The sequence below is a fragment of the Gymnogyps californianus genome, chromosome 22 (assembly GCF_018139145.2).
Source record: "Gymnogyps californianus isolate 813 chromosome 22, ASM1813914v2, whole genome shotgun sequence".
In the NCBI taxonomy this organism is placed as follows: Eukaryota; Metazoa; Chordata; class Aves; order Accipitriformes; family Cathartidae; genus Gymnogyps; species Gymnogyps californianus.
The window spans coordinates 6,383,236-6,398,339 of NC_059492.1; the positions used below are offsets into that span (position 1 = coordinate 6,383,236).

Consider the following 15,104-nt stretch of genomic DNA (forward strand, 5'->3'; position numbering starts at 1 on the left):
GTGAGGGCTGCCCAGCAGTAATTACGCAGCTCCTTCCTTCCCCCACCCCTGTTTCATGCTGCTCTCAGGTCATAACCCTGCAGGAGATTATTCCACACCCCTTTATTGAGCAGAACGTCCTCTGCTGGGCTGAGCAGTGTTGTAAATCTATCCAGGTGGGAAGCATAAAGAGAGGACAGCAGTTGTGTTTTCACTCTCCTGTTTACATACTGTTTTAATTAGGAGGGTGCTTTTGATTAGATAAAGGAAAAAAAAAAAAGCTGCGTCAATTGAAATTAATTTCTCTCTAAAAATCTGCTCTTGTGAAACGTTTTGGCGGTTTATTCTGAACTGGAATGTGGGCAATGGAGTGAGAGAAATCAATTTTCCTACCAGGTCTAATCATGACCAGTGTGAAATTAAGTTGTCACACAGTACCCCTAATATGCATGTCTAAGTGCGTGTTAGACTGTTTGCTGAGGCAGTTTGCAGAAGCCTGGTTCTTCTCTATCCCTTTCACTTGAACTGGACTTCCCTTGTTATAAAACACTTAAGGGCAAACTGCAATGTGACATGTTGACACCAGGGAGGTACAAAAGTTTCAGAGGAGAGAAGCAGGGCATGTAATAGCAATATAAACTGTTATGAATCAAGAAGCTATTTATAAGCCATTTACTTACTTAGCCCTAAAAATAGCTAGGGCTAAATGTGAAAATAGGTCTGTGATTGAAATCAAGCCCTAGACATGATGTAATGGGAAAGGGGGGGGTACAAAGGTAGATGCAATCAGTCATTCTATAAATAGACCTGCTGTCCTCTCCATGGATGGGGCAAGAGGCTGGTTTGGGCTCTTGCCGCCAGGTAATCGAGTGGTGAGTGAGGCTGGAAGAGCTGCCTCGTGGCAGACCAGAGTTTGCTGCAAGACTGAAGGCAACGGGAACACCGGCAGGTGCCGAGACTGAAGTCCGGGGGTGATTGCCTGCCGCCACCTCAAATCCGCAGCCGTTGCCACCCGGCTGGAGTCTCATGTCTCCTGGCCGGTGCTGTCCTCGGGGTTGCAACACTTCTGCAACGATAAGATGCTTTGCTTTCAAATGCCATCTCTCTCAGCTGTAAGCCAAGGAGTTCAGTCCTGGGGACGTGTGGAGGGATGTGCTGTGTTGTCAGTGTGGCAGGTGGGTTTCCGAGGGGTATCTGAAAGAATGAAGCTGAGCTGCTCTGACAACACGTTGGTGCTTCCTAGATATCTTCAAGCAGGACTGTATTAGGAGGGCTGCTGGGCTTTCAGTGAAGTTACAAGTCCCTCCTTACCCAGACTAAAGTTACTGAGTAACTTCTGCCATTGTGCTTGCTGGTAACAGCTGTCTGCAGTACAGCCCCTTTGATCCCTTGCTTCCATCTGGTATTTTATGACTCTTGCTCTATAGTTGAAATGTTTAACTTTTCTTTTTAACTCCAGAAATTGCATTCTCCCTGTGCATTCTCCCTGTGACCTGCTGCAGTCCTCTCGGGTCCCTCAATGTTGGTGCAAACACAGCATCCTGGCTGGGTGGCCAAAAACAAGCTGTGCCTTTCTCCTTAATCTGCACTGCAGGAGCACTCAGGGAGACACAGGGAGAGAAGCAGCTGGGTTTAAGCTCATACTTGCCGCAGGTAGTTAATAAAGGAGGGCACGCGTGTAAAGTCATCAGCTCTGCCTGCGGACTGGGGAATTTGCCCAGTGACACTCGGGCAGTTTTCTGGCCTTTGCTTAGAGTGGGTTGGGAAATATAACTGTGCTTTTGCCACAGTGCAATTAAATAAATCCACTACTACCAATAAAGTTTAAACGCTATAAAATACAGCTGTTCTGTCCTGCTGTGTTTAAAAAGAAATGGTTTCACAGAAATGGGTCCAGGTGTGCATTTGTGCCAGAATGGCTCATGAATGCTTGTTGGAAGGGCTGTTGAAATATTTTGGCAGATGTTCCTCTTGGTCTAGGGGATATTGCTGCAGGGAATGAGTGTCTCTGAATAGAGTAATGCAGAATAATATGGGCTGAGAGCTGCAGCCGCTTTGGGTAGCGGAGGGGAAGTCTGTTTCGTACGTCTCTGGTGTAGTGACTCAGCTGGGCAGAGAGCATCCCCTGTGCGGTGCCGTGCTGCTGCCCCGCTGGCTCTGGTGCAGACCCTCTGCCCGAGGCTCCAGAGAGAGGAGGTGGCGGTCCTGGCCCGTCTGCTTTTCCTAGTCTTAAGCACAGCAAAAGCAGGGTGCTGCATGCTGACGCCGGCCTGGTTTACTCTAGGTTTCTTTAAAATACGTTTGAAATCAAGGGAGCTCAACACCCCTGTAGCTGGAGGGAGGGAGAGGGAGTGGAGACTGAGCCCAGCTTCTGTGGTGCAAGATGGGATTTATGACTTGTGACCATTTTTCAAGTTAGAATCATTGATTTTATTTTTATTTTATTTTTGTACAGTTTCTTCTCTTTGAAATGCAATAAATTGCCTGAAGCACCTGGTTTCCCAGGGATCCAAGGCCATTCCCCTCTCGTGCCCTGAGCACTGAGGCTGCTGTGACGTGTGCTGTGGAGCTATGCTGGATGGTTTGCAGCCAGAAGGGGCTGGAGATGGCTTAACGCTAGAGCTGCAGGGAGGACGGAGGTGCCATTTTTACAAACCATTCTATGATTTAGCTTTTCTCCTCGTGGCAGTCCTATTTCCCCTGCAGTGTTTCATGATCCACCAGGAAGGAAATCCATTCTTTTTTCTGATTTACTCTAAATGCCTGCCTTTATTAATGCCAAAACAGTTCTTTTTATGCTGCCTATTCCAGTACAAAAGGAAATAAATTCTTTCTATGCAAAACTGCAGATTTTTGCCCTGACAGTGCTATTTTGATAATTTTTGAAAGGTTGCACAAAGTTCTGTTGGTGGGCACTAAAACCATGAAGATCTCTGTGCATTTGGGCTGGAAAAAGATAGTTCTGAACGATTCTGCTTCCTCTTGCCTTTGCAAGGTTAATATGCCAGGCACAGCAATGAATTTGGGGGAGAGAGCTTTGACACTGCATATCGCTTACCCTCTCTGAATAATGGATGGTTGGGAGACCTGGTTCAGTTGTTCGCTCTACTGCTAAGTCACATACCATCTGTGATTCTAGATATAAATGGGAATAGCAACGTTTTGTTTTATCTGCTCTACAAAATGGGAGCTGAAGATTGATTAATACTTGTGAGCTGATCAGAGAGCTGATGAAATGTGCTGTGTGCAACCAGATACAGACGATTAGAAATTGGATGTCTGTCTGTGGATGACAGGATGTCTGTGGACCTCCCAAGCTTATGCCTGTCCAGTGTGAGAGCATACATCAGAGAACTTCATTGGGCAGTGTGCGGGGACAAAAGAAGATAATAAATATCTTAAAGAAAAGAACACGTAAAATTGCTAGTTTAAAATCAGGATGAGATGAATTATAATCCTTCACATGTGAAGGAACGTAGGCTACTACTACTCACTTCTTAAAGAAATAAAAAGCATACTGTACTGAACTAGTCAGTGACTTTAGATCTCTTTATGAATATTCTCTTGCAATTCCTCAACTCTGTTATAGTTTTTCAAACATTTTTAGATCCTAAAAGAGAAATGCTGTTTATCACCTCTAATTTCCACAACTGGGTCTGAAAACTAATTAGTAAAATAGACTGTACCATATGCTTCCTTGGTATGTGCTCCTGCTATAACTATTTATATTTTAAGTTGTTTTTTTCTTTGTAAAATTGCTATCGCTTCCAAAATGGCTTGATTCTACCTATTGTTGTTTTATTGTGGCGTCGTATTCCGCTCCTTATGTATCTGCATCTCTTCTTGGCATAAAGATTACCTGAGAGGAAGGAAACATAAAACAAAACTTAATCCTTGTCATTCTTTCTGCACAAATGTGTCTGGTTTGTATTCCTGGGGCAACTATTACTGGAAAACGTTGCCGAGTTTGCAGGTAAGAAAGCAAGGAGCTGTTCACCTTACAAAACAGGGACACTGATTCTCTATGGAGAGGGAACAGGAAAATGAGACTCAGACTCCCTCTGTCCCCTCAGCCCTGAAAACAGGGACATTACAGGCTGAACCATGGGCTGGGAAGATTGTGGAGCTGCTGTAAGTCAGCCGTGGCTGCATGTTCATGGCTATTGCATTGACCAAAAATGCTGGCTTTTGTTCAATCTTGATGCTTGTCAGAGCGGGACAGGACTGATGCTTTTGCCATGTTGAAGAGTGTCTTCCAGATCAGAGACTGGCAGAGCCCAGTGATGCTCTATGGTAGATATTTCCCCTAATATTCTGCTTAAATTTTCCATTACTCATTTTAATATTATTATTCCTGTTTATATGCTAAACAACTCTTCTTCCCTGCTGTTTCATGTCCTCATTGCGTCTGCTTTCTGGAAGAAAGACTCTATTCGAGAGCAAAATTTTATCCTTAAACTCAGCGATGAAAACTTCTTAGTCCTGGTTTGCATCTGCAGGATGGGCGATGCTTCCCTGAGCCTTAGCTACCAGCTGCATCGAGTTCTGGTTTCCAGGCCATTGAGAAGGAATTATAACATGGTGGATGAGTAAGTTAGTGCTGCCTTCTCAGCAGTTAAGTGAGAGCAGTGCTTCCCTTCTGGAATGGGTGACTGCCAGCTCTCCCAGAGGTGGGACAAGAAGATCAAAACTAATAACTCAGACTAGCCCTGTCAAAAATGACAATCTGAAGCATAGCCAGGCATTCTGACGTGCACCTTGCTGGTTTCACCTTACTTGCAGAAGTATCGACTGTTAACAAGAAAGAAAATTGAAATGATGGTTGTGGGCTAGCTAAAAATCTATACGTGTGATGGATGCTGTTCCCACTCCCAGATGCCAAAGATCTTTAGACCCCAGGTTTCTTTCAAGCTCATGAGATTCCTATCAAGCCAAGAAGGATTATGCTTGCCAAATAACACATCTTAGATGAGAGGCGCAAGATTCTTACTCTGAATGAGCTGAGCTGGTTAGATCATGCCCTGCTTTTATCCTTCCCTTTGAGATCTCCTAGGCTGGTGGCAGGAAAGCCATTATCAAGTAGCTGTTCCTTTGCCTTGGCTTTGTGGGTATAAATACTGATTCCCTTTTCTGTTTTTCATGCATTACTTCTTTTCCTGTCCCATTCAAAAGAACAAAAGGAGTTTTGAGCTTTCTGAGCTTGGAATTTAAGAGGTTTTGCTTGGTGGGTGGCGTTGCTGATTTTTTCTTCCCCTCCCTTTGCATCAAAAATAGCTTTTCCTTTTACCTACGGACATGAAGGGGAGGGGGGAAGAGGGGAAGAACTGAAATGATGGTGAAAGCTGGAGGAGGTTTAACCTGCATGCATGAAGCAGTAATTGAACTGATTTTATTGTTTGGGCTTTCTGACAATCATCCCAAATCATCAATAAGCTCTTGCTGTCTCTCTGCGTAGCCTTCCTCGTTAGCTGAAGGTACAGTGGAGTGCTGGGTTTCTGTACCTGGCTGTGAAATGGCTGCCTGCCTGGTTAATTCCCCTCTCCCCCCTGCCTCTCCAGCTGGCTTTCATTTCCATTCAGAATATATATGGGACGAGAGGCATACATGACTCAAGGGAGCAGGGAGGATTTATGGCCAGCAGACCGTATTTAGTACAGATGTGCAGAGCAGCAACTATCAGTTGCCAACAAAACCTCTGGAGATATACATCACAGGAGAAAGTTGTCAGCAATTAATTTTGAGAGGGCTAAACTTCACCCATTTTTTAATAGAAGAGGAGTCTGAGGGACCACAGAGAGAATAAATCATTTAGACTCATGGGAGTTTTTTAGCTACTTTCCAGAGCAAGTGTTACTACTTTTTCTCCTTTGCAACAGGTGAAACATTCATTTTTTTAACCACTGAGGCAAATGTTCTTAAATAAACAAGACTTGAAACAAATAAATAAAATTTAAAACGGCTTTTTCTTTGTGAGATGCCTTGAATCCTTCCCCGAAGAAAGATACCAAACACTTACATAAAGGTCTGGTTGATCTTATAGGCGATGCTTGGGTGACAGAGTGAGGGGGGGGCTGCATAGAGAAGAACTTTTTTCCTTTTTTCCCCCTAGCTATAATTGGAGGATATGGGAAGTTTGCCGACAGGGTCGGGACTCTTATAAAACTAGCTTGGGGGGGGGTTGGCGGGGGGGGCATGTCATTTCTTTGCAGCTTAGGTCGTCTGCAAGGCACAGACTTCAGTGAGGAAATTCAGTCTCTTCACTGTAGAGACGGACACAGCTTAATTGCAGGACTGATTTATTGGTGGTTCGTGGTTGTGGTTGAATTGATAATGGTTTAACGAGTCTGTGTTAGGAAAGGATAGATTATATTCTTTCTGCAGAACCTCAATTCATCAAAGCATTTCAGCATTTTGCTTACAGTTAAGCATATGTTTAAGTCCAGTACTACTATGCACTGTTTAAATGACATGTAAGTGTCTAACACCAGATCTGTGCTGTCAAGCAAACACTAAGTGTGGTGGCTTTTAATGCTAGTGAAGTTTTCTATTGCCGTTAAAGTTGACAATTATCTTCCTATATTAACAAAAACCTTCCTACAATTAAATAAAAATCCACAAAGCTTCATGTATTCAGAATGGTGTTGACAGCTCTTACCATTTCTCCCTACTTTGCATTGCTCTCTGCTTCTTAAGTGCAAAATGTAGTGGGTGGTAAAAGCTTCTGAAAGTCAGAAGCAGACCTTTCACGGCCATCAGCAGAGCTGCCTTGCCTTCCCCCAGGTGAGGCAGTGGTCTGGAAAGCTCAGGAGATAAAGAACTTGAGCAGAGTCATTGCAGAAAAATTCCACTCTGTCATATTTCTCTTTATTACCCTTTCCTCTGCGGCCATGATGGGATTAGTGATATTTCCATTTGTCTATTTTATGTATTTTGTTTTCCCTTCCTCTGAAAAATGATTACAGAATGAAAAGTTTGTCAGGCCTTGGAGTTCAGCAAGACTCTCTCTGGAATTAATTTCATACTGTGGAGTGTGAGCAGGCATCTAGAAAAACGCTATTTGATTAAACTTTTGTTTTAATATAAGAAAATGGTTATTTTAGCTTGTTGGTGGGTGTAGGGGACAGAGCTGTGTGGAAAAGGCAGCATTTTTATTTGTCAAATGCCTGAAGACTTAAAAACCAAAGAAGCAGTAATAAGGAGGAAAGCTGAGGAGACAGAAGTTTTGCTACAGCTGGTTATTTTCTAAATGTTAGAAATTCCGCAGCAAAGGAGAAAAGCAATAGGAACAAGTACATTGTCCTTGAATAAAACATAACACAAGTCGGATGAGCTGAGATCTGTCAGAGCTTGAGGCCCAGCAGAGCCAGATTCAAATGGGTCTGGCATGAAATGGCTCTCTTGATTTTATCATCCTCTCTGTAGAGTCTCTCAAGGCCTTGATCTAATTGAAGGGGTTTGTTCTGACACCTGCTGCAATCATAGCTAAATACTTTCCATGTAAAATCAATGCCAATAATGAAGCCTGTGCTGTGCTCTCGTCTCCACACTGTCTCTCTAACCCTGGTTTCCCCTTGCTCCCAGTTGTGAGAGACCCTTCTGCTTCACCCGTCCTTCCACCTGGAGCATCCTCCTGTAGCTGATTCTGAGTGATTTTTAGCCTGAAAAATTGTGGATCTTTCCTGCTCCCCCGTTTTAGCCTTCCTCTTCTCCTGCTCACTGGTCTCATAACGTCTGTAATCATATCAAGATATCTGCAACGTTTTCTGGCTCAGCAACAAGAGGAGGGATCCCGTTGGGTCCTGCTGCTACCATCAGCTGCCTGCCACCATCGTGGTTTCCCGCTGGGGCTTCCAGAGGTGGAGGCACAACGCACTGGTGAACGTGGAATCCTCTTCCTCGGGGCTGTGCAGGTCCGTTGCAAGCAACGGTAGATGGTCTTGCCTCCCTCCATGTTACTGATTGCTGATGGATGATCCCCTCTTCCTTTAAATTAAGTAACCTCTGCAAGGATTGATCGTGCGTTGAGTCTTAGTCCTTCCTGGTATGACAGTTTATTCTCTTTCATACAGAATATCTCCTTTTCTGCAAGCTGCCGCCCTCCTGGCTCGCGTGCTGCGCTGCACCTGGCGTGTGCAGCAAGAAGCTGACTAACAGATGACTCAAACTCTTCACATGCGTTTGCTGTTTTGTAAATAAAATAGCAGTGTAAGATTTGATGGTTAAATAAGCGTGTGCACCAAAGAGACTGTAGCCAGCAGCCAGTCTCTTTTGGAAACCCCAGAGGCTGAAGGGGAGTCAGGGCCCAGAAACACACCCTGGCAGTTGTTAAATGGAGTTAGCAAAAAGCCTTTGTAAATGCAAACATATTAGTGCTGTTGCTGTGGTTGGAGCTGAGTCAAAGGAGAAGGAGGAGCCACACAATTCTTTGCAAATTTTTCCTGAAGTTCTGGAATCCGTAGGTAAACCCCAGCATCTTCCCTTGGGTTACAGCAAAGTAATATATTCATCAAACGGTTTCTTAGGAAAATACTATCATGTTAATCGGCTAAGCTATCTGGAGATCTTTTCTGCTAGTTACGAGGTCTGATAGGTGGATCGTAAGGTAGTCCTAAGTGGCTCCTCTCAGTCCGTAGCCCTGTGATCCGAGGCAGGCCCCTGAACCTCTCCAGGGGTCCGTGCTGCGCTCCTCGTTCTGCCTCTTTTAAACTTCCTATTTCGGGGACAGCGTGGAAGAACTGGCTTCTTTCTAGGGAAAGAGCAAGGAACAGGTAGATGGTTGTGTTTTGCTGGGGTTTTTTGTTTAATTCCACAGCCCTGATCTTAAGGCAAGTGATAAAGTTGTTCAGTTTTTTTTAAAAAGGAAATTGCCAGTTTTGGAGGCTGCTGAGCACTACAGGGCAGCTGCAGAACATTCAGAGTTACTGGAAAGCCTGAACGGCAAAAATGGTATCTAGATCCATGTGCATAGTATAAGCAACTTATCCGAAAGGATTCTGGACCCATCAGCTTTTTCTGATAGCCAAAGCAGAGGATCAGCAATCCCATGAGATTGCTGAGCCCATCCCCACTCCTGTCTGTGACTGGCTGTCAGCAAATACACTGAGGGAGAAGGGGCATGGTGGGATCCTTCAGCTTTGGTTGCACAAAATAAATGAAGCAACCAAAAAATAGCATTGATATATGTTGTCACTGTTTCACGGTGTCTCACTAAGGAGCAAAACTAGCATTTGAGCTGAGACCCAGGACCCTGTCCGTGGAAAATCAGGTCTCTCCTTTCATGTTCAGGCAGGATTGTGGGTGTCTGCTGCGAGGGGGATTATTATCTTGTTTTCTGTAATAGCTGAAATATGCTTTGAAATCCTCCAATTGAGGGTTCGCATAGTATCTACAGTCATCTGTCATTCCTGCTTAGCATATCCCATCTGGGCTTAAAGTGGAAGAATTGCACTTGAATACAGAGCTCTTGCTTCTAATCAGCTGGAAAGACCACACACAAGTGCTGTGAGGTCTGGGCGTGGGATTATAGGGCTTTACAGTTTGCAGGATTGTGGCAGTAGTTCTATAGGGCTTAATGGAGCCAATACTTGTAAATTAGGATATTTTTAATTTATGGAGGTAAAATTCTCCCGGGAAAGTGCATTTGCTGTTGTGAGGCTTAGAGGTAATTATAATCTCCTTTTTTGACACTGCACTGTTGGGAATGAATGCCAGCATTTCTATTTGAGGGTTTGTTTGATTATTTTTCTCATTTTGCAAAACATTATTACATTAACCCGCCACTCCTGAATCCTTATCCTACCATGGCATTTATGCATGAGAGGGACTGTGCTCTGAAAGGAACATCAGACTGAAGAATGCTCCACGATGATGGAAAGGCTTCTGTTTATTCTCTGGTCTTGGAATAAGAGCTTGTTTTTGGCTTTAGAAGCAAATGCAACCTAGTTTGGATCCAAAATGTAATCTGATCCTTCATCTACACATATCAGATCTTTATTGAGGGCTGAAAGTACTCAGTTGGGGTTCTGGGGGTTATTTTATTTGTTTCTGTAGGATTTGCTTTTACAGCATATATATATATACACAGAGAATATGCTTCCAGTGGTGATGGGGGAGTCATGGAAGAATCAGGCGACTTTATTTCTTCCTGCTTGTGCATGTGCTTTGTGATCCAGCCTTTAACTGCACGAGCATGTGCCGGGGCTGAAACTCCTCACTTCTGAGTAGAAACGCTGGCTGTGCTCCATCAGACGATGTCCAAATCCTCTGGCTGACGTGGTGGCTTACTCTGACTGAACAAACTCCCCTGTTCCTCCCAGAGGACAGCATCGGCTTGGGCACCGTGGTGCTGGGAGCCCTTTTCTTCCTGTGTCCCAGCCCTCACCCCCTCTCCAGCCCAGTTAAACCAGAGTGGCAGGAGGAGACTACGCCAGCCTGAAGCGATACCTCAAACTATTCTGACCAGGCTTACAGGTGATGCCATCAGGCCATGAGAGAAATCCTGCCCAGCCAGGGCACACTGCTCCTTTTTTTTCCTTCCAGTCTCTGCACGCTGACCTGAATGCAATTCAGTTTCTCTGGGTTATTATTCTAGTCCATACAATGCTATGTGGGTTTTTTTTGCTTGCTTGCTTTTAACTAAATCTCATGACTTGAAAAATCCCAAGGAAAAACTTGCAGATCTTTAATTTGATTTTTATTTTCATTAAGCTAAAGCTTATATGACAAGTTTCCAAAAGCTTTTGCTAAATGCAGTTTGTTTTCATGCAGCGCTCTCCTGAATGAAATTCCTAGTCCTACCACGGGGATGTGGGCAGGAAGGGAATGTTCAGCTGGTTTTTATGACCATGCCAACCTGTCTTTGTTACTAAGATTGTGGTGAGCAGGGAAAGCAATGAAATATTCTGTTATATGGAGTCTGCATAGCATATTTTTAAATTCTAGTCATTATACATCGAGTTGGCATAAAAAGCCGGAGGAAGAAGATTCTTCATACAGAGCAAGCAATTCTTCTTGGACCTTATGAAATTAATTATTTTATATCCCATAACTGAAACTTGTAACTCAGTGTAATTGGCAGGAGAAGTCCCACAGTAACAATCACAGGGCCTGTTACTGTTTCCTCTAGTACTCCACTGTGGGAATGCTGGAAAAACAGCCTCCCATTCTGGTGTTTATTGGCAAATGTTTAAATAAATCATGCCAGCTTGTACAATAAGTTCAATGATAAATAATTTCTTCTCTTGAAATGTTAAGTGTTGTAGGAGGGAGAAAAGTGGGGACCGGCAGGTTTTGTGGTACCCATTTAGCTGGGGTTGTGGTTTACGGCTTACAAGAGCTGTAAGGATTTGGAAAACTTTGTTTTCTTCCCAGTCTGCCAGTACCTCGCTGTGTCACCATAACAGGGCATGGATTAATCTTGTCTTGCCTCCCATATTCTGTTAAAATAACCCATTAATTGCTTCAGACACTGTTTGCAGCCTCAATGGAGGAAACTCCTCCTCTAGCAGCACCCCGTAGTGTGGCTCCCATTTCCCACACCGTGCTCCTCGGTACCCCAGGGGTTTCTCGCCCTCTGTTTTCAGTCCAGTAGCAGCAAACCTCATGCTGCCATCAGCTCCAAAAGCACTTCTGTGAATGACCCCCGTTACCCGCGGTCATCTTAATGGACTTCGGTCCACCCTGATCCTGGAGGAGTTTGTGTAGCTACGTCAGAGCCAGCTGTCGAAGTGCCTCTTCCAGCTGAGCTAAGCCCACGTAGGCTCTTTGCTGTGCAAGAGTTGAGTGTTTACCCTGGGGCTGCTGCTGACGTTCTGTCTCACAGGTCCTCTGAAGCTGCCTCCCTCTAGCAACTTGATATATTAAGATATTTTTTCCTATCTACCTCTAATTTCTGCCTATTTATCTCCCAGATGGAGTTTACAGTGACAAGCCAAGCAGAGCAATGCATCTGTAAACACTAACAACTCCGCCACCCTGACATGTTCCCACTCAGTGCTGTCTCGAGCTGAGGTTCCAGCATAGTCAGGGAGAAGGGGAGGGATAACAGAGTATTGCTTAACGTCAGCCCTCAGCACTCGATGATGGGACAGTTAAGGGAAATGGCAAAGCGAGAGATCACTGATGAATGTGGCATCTCCATCCCGCTACTGCTGCTAGAAAGAGCACTGGTTCAGGGATGGCTGAGGACACTACTCCAATTTAATGCTTTGGTAGGAAAGCTTGGGATGTATCCTCAGCTGGAACAAGCTGTCCTCGCTTTCAGTGGAAGTAAGGCAGTTTACGAAGGATGGGGATCTGACCTGTTCATCATTAAGGTCTTCAAGCTCATCTGTTATGCTCCACTTGAGTTCACTGGCTGGTAACGCATACCTAACAGGTGGAGCAGGAGCAGACTTAAGCATACACTTAGGATTAAGCATGTAAATGTTTTACAGAAATGCATCTTGAGTAGCCAAGTGTCAATTCAGATTTTCCTATGCCCTTTTTTCCGTAAGGAAAATGTCTGTTCAATGAAATGGTTGTCTTCATGGAAAAAATGCAGTCGTGGTAAAAGGCCTAGGTCTTTTGGTATGAAACCAGAACAGTTCTGGAGAGAATGTAAACAAAAGTGTAGTTTGTAGTTGTGGTTGCTGAATTTCTTTTTCTATCCCTTCCATCAAGGGAAGAGAAGTACGCTCATGAACTCTACAGGTAGTGGTTTCAAGGCAGGATAGCTCCTGTTAAATTAGTCATTTCTGGACTACTAAGATTTAGTAAATGACCTCAAAGACAAAACCTTCCACACTTGTTTTCTGGTTTTTATGCAGACTATTTTAGAAAATGTAAGTGAAGAGTCAGCATGATTATCTGGGGCTGAGAGGACCTGAGGAGCATTTGGATGGGGGAGAGGTGGCTTGGCATGGGAATCCCCTGGTTGTCTTTTCTGGTGACAGTGACTGGGGAATCGAAAGAACCTCTGGGAATGGTGAGTAAGCGGGTGCAGATTCAGTCCTGCCTGGACTCTTCCCCAGTTTCAGCTATTGCTAATGGTAGGTGAGGAAAGGAGCCTGTATGCTGCTTGTCCAGGCTAACATCGGAATGGATATGATGCAATCCTTCTGTAATGATGGCATGAGAGTATGTAGGTGCTCAGATGTCAGAGGATGGGTAGCACCTGGGGGAGGCCGATGATGGAGCTCAGACCGGCCTGGCAGATGCATCCGGTTGCGGCAGCCAGCTGCATCCTTGCAGACGGACGTGCTCTGTGCTTTTACAAGGGCCAGGGTTGCAGCCCATTGACAGGAGATGCTGTTTAGGCCATAGAGCCTAGAAGCATCCCCAGAGAATGCTACAAAATTGTATTTGTGGGAATCCATGGAGGGGAGGGTACTTCAGATGTAACACACTTGGCCAGCTTTGGATCGGAAATGTTTATCCTCACCAGAAGCACCATGCCTGTATCGCCGTCCTGTCACTCCCCTGTCTGCTGGTATTGAACAAAACTTAGGTTTGAAGCAGAACATCCTGCTCTGGGATTTGTTTGTACTCTGTTAAATCCAGCACCCGGGGATTCTTCCTCCGTTTGCTTTCAGAGACCTAGTTTCACCTTCCCCTTGACTCTGGGATGCCAATTAAGTAGCTTGAAGGCTGTGGATGTTATTGATTAGGACTCTAATTGCTTATCTCTCCATGCTGTCCAAGTGAAATGGGCTGTATGGAGATCCACTGAGCGAAATAGAGATGTGGCTGCCTGCCACTCGGATTGAAACGTACATTGTTCCTCAACACAAGGGCTGCAGGGATATTTTTGAGCTATTGTTTCTCAGCGGTGCCGGTTTTGTCTCGCTGCTGTTGTTTCTTCCAACCTCGCTGCTTCCAGTGAGGCCCCACGTTGTGATCAGCCAAGGGTGCAGGGGCAGGGAAGGGTAGTCCACTGCAGGCGCACCCCGTTTGCTGCTGTGAGCACCTCCCAAACAGCCAGTGCTGTGGCAGGGACGCCACGTAGTGTAAACTATTTGGTAATTAATTTCCTTCTAGCTCAGAACCAACGGTTGGCATTTTCAAGGCATCGCAGGACAGCAAGTTCACATACGTCTCCAAACACAGACCAGAGCCATTTTTTTTAAAATCCCCATCTCAAGAGAAGTTAAAAATTTGGGATATACATTTTCAAACTATTAGCTGATCACAGCTTTGTTTACTTGGTACCCCTGAAAAGCAGAGGAAACCTCACCAGAGACTAAAGCAGTTGATCACAGTAAGAAGTGGACAGCTGTCAAGAGCCAGGACTTCCAGAAAAAACAGCCCTCTCCCCATATTTCTGCATTGTTGCTTGACTAGGGAGGCTTCGGGCCATTAACAGCCAGGAGGCACGGAGAAAACAAGGCGAGCTATTTGCTAGTCGCTGCAGGAAACTTTGCCCCCCCTATGAGCAAGGGGATGACTACAGAGTTGTCTAATTGAGCAGGCAAATGTTTACTGATGTTCACAAAAGGATTTCACATCCATATCTGAAAGAGCTCGAATTGACCTGTGAAGTGAAGAAAAAGCTGAATTTCATTCACGGCCTCTGCACAAAACTGAGCAACCTGGCTGTGGACGAGAAGCTTCACGCTGGCTCTCTGCTTGGGGTGAATTTCATTAGAATGGGCTGATAATTGCATTGTAAAGACAGAATCAAGACAGAATTTATCTTCGAGACCCGTGAAGGACAAGAACAAACCAACCTCAGGACAATATCAGACATTTCTCTTCAAGACAAAGTTTTAGTGTAAACACTGAGAGGGCTTCGTGAACTCAAGACATTAGCCTTGTGGGTGTTCAAGGCTGGCAATAGCTCTTTTCTGCAAAACAGAAAGGTCTGTTCCGTGTAGAGGATGCACTTTCATCACCGTCATGTCAGCACATCTTTCAGGAATACAACTGGGCTTGTGGTTCATCAAGTGCTTCTCTTCTCCAGGGGAAGATTGGATGCAATCAATGGAGTATGTTTTCATATGGTTTGGGGTATTCTGTGGAAATGCCCCACTGCTTGATTTCTGTGTTAGAGAAGATCAGGGAGAGCGGTCTAACTTGCAGGTAGGCACAAAATGCTTTGGTCCCAAGGAAGCTCTTTTCTCTGCCTGAGCAGCTCTCAAAGGGTGCCA

At 44.8% G+C, this 15,104-nt stretch overlaps 1 long non-coding RNA gene across 2 annotated transcripts in view; it reads left to right on the forward strand.

Annotated features, from left to right (window-relative positions):
- The window catches only part of LOC127025194 (uncharacterized), a 142,287-nt gene that overhangs the window by 111,260 nt on the left and 15,923 nt on the right, over positions 1–15,104 (forward strand). The window contains exon 4 of one of the 2 annotated variants that reach the window (XR_007767631.1): positions 2,435–2,829. The exons of the other annotated variant lie outside the window; for it this stretch is intronic. This is a non-coding gene — a long non-coding RNA (uncharacterized LOC127025194). Of the gene's footprint in view, positions 1–2,434; positions 2,830–15,104 lie in introns of those variants that run through there. 2 annotated transcript variants of the gene reach the window in all.